Raw genomic sequence first — 6,000 nt, 5'->3', positions numbered from 1 at the left:
AGTGTTTGGGGCACTTTTTAGCTAAAATCATCCTACGGGGCCTAACTGCATATGCTAAAACCTGCATATTTTGAATGGTGTAGTGGCTCCTGCAACCTCCAAAAATATCAGGACTTACTTCCCCAATAACCTACTAACTCACCCCTGAAATACATACTTATTCACCCTATTTTGTTCATTTGACTAATTTCTCATTTGAAATGCCCATTTTTTTGGGGGGGGGGGGGGCAGAAATGTGCGTCTTTAAAAGGTGATTTCTACGATACCCCACTTTTGCGCGTCGGACCTCAACTTTTCCCGTAATCGCAGAAAAACCGCAATTTTCAGGAGAAACGAGACAGACATCCCCTCCCTCTGCCACCCACCCGCCCAACTGACAGCCAGCCATTAGACATGCACAGATAGTTCTGAGGGTCTGTTTGTGATGTCATAAAGGGCCTGCTGATCAATGGGCAGCTTTCTGATTGGCTGCTGTATTTGATTGACAGATGGAAGCTGGCAGCTGATTGGCTGTCTAGCCTAAAGTGCTTTACACACCTCCCTGATGGTACCACTGGCTAAGACTCCACCTCAGCTCATTGGGTAATGAAAAATTTAGAACAATTGATGGATGAAAGCAGGCAGGCTGGCCATTTTGGGACGCTCATTGGACTTGTTTAATGCAATGCACCTTTGTATATTCACATGCATTCGCTTCATGCTGTAACCACTGTGCATAAATATTTGGAAACATGGCATACAGTGTATCATTTTCTGTCTAAGTCATGTTTCCCATATTTTCCCTTCCCAGATACAAGCCCGTTTGAGTGTTTGGGGCACTTTTTAGCTAAAACCATCCTACGGGGCCTAACTGCATATGCTAAAACCTGCCTATTTTGAATGGTGTAGTGGCCCCTGCAACCTCCAAAAATATCAGGACTTACTTCCCCAATAATCTGCTAACTCACCCCTGAAATACATACTTATTCACCCTATTTTGTTCATTGGACTCATTTCTCATTTGAAATGCCCATTTTTGGGGGGCCAGAAATGTGCGTCTTTAAAATGTGATTTCTACGATACCCCACTTTTGCGCGTCGGACCTCAACTTTTCCCGTAAACGCAGAAAAAGCGCAATTTTCAGGAGAAACGAGAAAGACATCCCCTCCCTCTGCCACCCACCCGCCCAACTGACAGCCAGCCATTAGACATGCACAGATAGTTCTGAGGGTCTGTTTGTGATGTCATAAAGGGCCTGCTGATCAATGGGCAGCTTTCTGATTGGCAACTGTATTTGATTGACAGATGGAAGCTGGCAGCTGATTGGCTGTCTAGCCTAAAGTGCTTTACACACCTCCCTGATGGTACCACTGGCTAAGACTCCACCTCAGCTCATTGGGTAATGAAAAATTTAGAACAATTGATGGATGAAAGCAGGCAGGCCGGCCATTTTGGGACACTCAGTGGACTTGTTTAATGCAATGCACCTTTGTATATTCACATGCATTCGCTTCATGCTGTAACCACTGTGCATAAAAATTTGGAAACATGGCAAACAGTGTATCATTTGCTGTCTAAGTCATGTTTCCCATATTTTCCCTTCCCAGATACAAGCCCATTTAAGTGATTGGGGCACTTTTTAGCTAAAATCATCCTACGAGGCCTAACTGCATATGCTAAAGCCTGCCTATTTTGAATGGTGTAGTGGCCCCTGCAACCTCCAAAAATATCAGGACTTACTTCCCCAATAACCTGCTAACTCACCCCTGAAATACATACTTATTCATCCTATTTTGTTCATTGGACTCCTTTCTCATTTGAAATGCCCATTTTTGGTGGGCCAGAAATGTGCGTCTTTAAAAGGTTATTTCTACGATACCCCACTTTTGCGCGTCGGACCTCAACTTTTCCCGTAAACGCAGAAAAAGCGCAATTTTCAGGAGAAACGAGACAGACATCCCCTCCCTCTGCCACCCACCCACCCAACTGACAGCCAGCCATTAGACATGCACAGATAGTTCTGAGGGTCTGTCTGTGATGTCATAAAGGGCCTGCTGATCAATGGGCAGCTTTCTGATTGGCTGCTGTATTTGATTGACAGATGGAAGCTGGCAGCTGATTGGCTGTCTAGCCTAAAGTGCTTTACACACCTCCCTGATGGTACCACTGGCTAAGACTCCACCTCAGCTCATTGGGTAATAAAAAATTTAGAACAATTGATGGATGAAAGCATGCAGGCCGGCCATTTTGGGACACTCAGTGGACTTGTTTAATGCAATGCACCTTTGTATATTCACATGCATTCGCTTCATGCTGTAACCACTGTGCATAAAAATTTGGAAACATGGCATATAGTGTATCATTTGGTGTCTAAGTCATGTTTCCCATATTTTCCCTTCCCAGATACAAGCCCGTTTGAGTGTTTGGGGCACTTTTTAGCTAAAATCATCCTACGGGGCCTAACTGCATATGCTAAAACCTGCCTTTTTTGAATGGTGTAGTGGCCCCTGCAACCTCCAAAAATATCAGGACTTACTTCCCCAATAACCTGCTAACTCACCCCTGAAATACATACTTATTCACCCTATTTTGTTCATTGGACTCATGTCTCATTTGAAAAGCCCATTTTTGGGGGGGCAGAAATGTGCATCTTTAAAAGGTGATTTCTACGATACCCCTCTTTTGCGCGTCGGCTCTCAACTTTTCCCGTAAACGCAGAAAAAGCGCAATTTTCAGGAGAAACGAGACAGACATCCCCTCCCTCTGCCACCCACCCACCCAACTGACAGCCAGCCATTAGACATGCACAGATAGTTCTGAGAGTCTTTCTGTGATGTCATAAAGGGCCTGCTGATCAATGGGCAGCTTTCTGATTGGCTGCTGTATTTGATTGACAGATGGAAGCTGGCAGCTGATTGGCTGTCTAGCCTAAAGTGCTTTACACACCTCCCTGATGGTACCACTGGCTAAGACTCCACCTCAGCTCATTGGGTAATGAAAAATTTAGAACAATTGATGGATGAAAGCAGGCAGGCTGGCCATTTTGGGACACTCAGTGGACTTGTTTAATGCAATGCACCTTTGTATATTCACATGCATTCGCTTCATGCTGTAACCACTGTGCATAAAAATTTGGAAACATGGCAAACAGTGTATCATTTGCTGTCTAAGTCATGTTTCCCATATTTTCAATTCCCAGATACAAGCCCGTTTGAGTGATTGGGGCACTTTTTAGCTAAAATCATCCTACGAGGCCTAACTGCATATGCTAAAGCCTGCCTATTTTGAATGGTGTAGTGGCCCCTGCAACCTCCAAAAATATCAGGACTTACTTCCCCAATAACCTGCTAACTCACCCCTGAAATACATACTTATTCACCCTATTTTGTTCATTGGACTCATTTCTCATTTGAAATGCCCATTTTTGGGGGGCCAGAAATGTGCGTCTTTAAAATGTGATTTCTACGATACCCCACTTTTGCGCGTCGGACCTCAACTTTTCCCGTAAACGCAGAAAAAGCGCAATTTTCAGGAGAAACGAGACAGACATCCCCTCCCTCTGCCACCCACCCACCCAACTGACAGCCAGCCACTAGACATGCACAGATAGTTCTGAGAGTCTTTCTGTGATGTCATAAAGGGCCTGCTGATCAATGGGCAGCTTTCTGATTGGCTGCTGTATTTGATTGACAGATGGAAGCTGGCAGCTGATTGGCTGTCTAGCCTAAAGTGCTTTACACACCTCCCTGATGGTACCACTGGCTAAGACTCCACCTCAGCTCATTGGGTAATGAAAAATTTAGAACAATTGATGGATGAAAGCAGGCAGGCCGGCCATTTTGGGACACTCAGTGGACATGTTTAATGCAATGCACCTTTGTATATTCACATGCATTCGCTTCATGCTGTAACCACTGTGCATAAAAATTTGGAAACATGGCAAACAGTGTATCATTTGCTGTCTAAGTCATGTTTCCCATATTTTCCCTTCCCAGATACAAGCCCGTTTGAGTGTTTGGGGCACTTTTTAGCTAAAATCATCCTACAGGGCCTAACTGCATATGCTAAAGCCTGCCTATTTTGAATAATGTAGTGGCCCCTGCAACCTCCAAAAATATCAGGACTTACTTCCCCAATAACCTGCTAACTCACCCCTGAAATACATACTTATTCATTCTATTTTGTTCATTGGACTCATTTCTCATTTGAAATGCCCATTTTTGGGGGGCCAGAAATGTGCGTCTTTAAAAGGTGATTTCTACGATTCCCCACTTTTGCGCGTCGGACCTCAACTTTTCCCGTAAACGCAGAAAAAGTGAAATTTTCAGGAGAAACGAGACAGACATCCCCTCCCTCTGCCACCCACCCACCCAACTGACAGCCAGCCATTAGACATGCACAGATAGTTCTGAGGGTCTGTCTGTGATGTCATAAAGGGCCTGCTGATCAATGGGCAGCTTTCTGATTGGCTGCTGTATTTGATTGACAGATGGAAGCTGGCAGCTGATTGGCTGTCTAGCCTAAAGTGCATTACACACCTCCCTGATGGTACCACTGGCTAAGACTCCCCCTCAGCTCATTGGGTAATGAAAAATGTAGAACAATTGATGGATGAAAGCAGGCAGGCCGGCCATTTTGGGACGCTCATTGGACTTGTTTAATGCAATGCACCTTTGTATATTCACATGCATTCGCTTCATGCTGTAACCACTGTGCATAAAAATTTGGAAACATGGCATTTAGTGAATCTTTTGATGTCTAAGTCATGTTTCCCATATTTTCCCTTCCCAGATGCAAGCCCGTTTGAGTGTTTGGGGCACTTTTTAGCTAAAATCATCCTACAGGGCCTAACTGCATATGCTAAAGCCTGCCTATTTTGAATGGTGTAGTGGCCCCTGCAACCTCCAAAAATATCAGGACTTACTTCCCCAATAACCTGCTAACTCACCCCTGAAATACATACTTTTTCATCCTATTTTGTTCATTGGACTCATTTCTCATTTGAAATGCCCATTTTTGGGGGGCCAGAAATGTGCGTCTTTAAAAGGTGATTTCTACGATACCCCACTTTTGCGCGTCGGACCTCAACTTTTCCCGTAAACGCAGAAAAAGCGCAATTTTCAGGAGAAACGAGACAGACATCCCCTCCCTCTGCCACCCACCCGCCCAACTGACAGACAGCCATTAGACATGCACAGATAGTTCTGAGGGTCTTTCTGTGATGTCATAAAGGGCCTGCTGATCAATGGGCAGCTTTCTGATTGGCTGCTGTATTTGATTGACAGATGGAAGCTGGCAGCTGATTGGCTGTCTAGCCTAAAGTGCTTTACACACCTCCCTGATGGTACCACTGGCTAAGACTCCACCTCAGCTCATTGGGTAATGAAAAATTTAGAACAATTGATGGATGAAAGCAGGCAGGCCGGCCATTTTGGGACACTCAGTGGACTTGTTTAATGCAATGCACCTTTGTATATTCACATGCATTCGCTTCATGCTGTAACCACTGTGCATAAAAATTTGTAAACATGGCAAACAGTGTATCATTTGCTGTCTAAGTCATGTTTCCCATATTTTCCCTTCCCAGATACAAGCCCGTTTGAGTGTTTGGGGCACTTTTTAGCTAAAATCATCCTACGGGGCCTAACTGCATATGCTAAAGCCTGCCTATTTTGAATGGTGTAGTGGCCCTGCAACCTCCAAAAATATCAGGACTTACTTCCCCAATAACCTGCTAACTCAACCCTGAAATACATACTTATTCACCCTATTTTGTTCATTGGACTCATTTCTCATTTGAAATGCCCATTTTTGGGGTGGCAAAAATGTGCGTCTTTAAAAGGTGATTTCTACAATACCCCAGTTTTGCGCGTCGGACCTCAACTTTTCCCGTAAACGCAGAAAAAGCGCAATTTTCAGGAGAAACGAGTCAGACATCCCCTCCCTCTGCCACCCACCCACCCAACTGACAGCCAGCCACTAGACATGCACAGATAGTTCTGAGGGTCTTTCTGTGATGTC

Source organism: Crinia signifera, chromosome 5 (assembly GCF_055691185.1).
Source record: "Crinia signifera chromosome 5, ASM5569118v1, whole genome shotgun sequence".
Classification (NCBI taxonomy): Eukaryota; Metazoa; Chordata; class Amphibia; order Anura; family Myobatrachidae; genus Crinia; species Crinia signifera.
Note: the sequence above shows the minus strand (reverse complement) of the source record.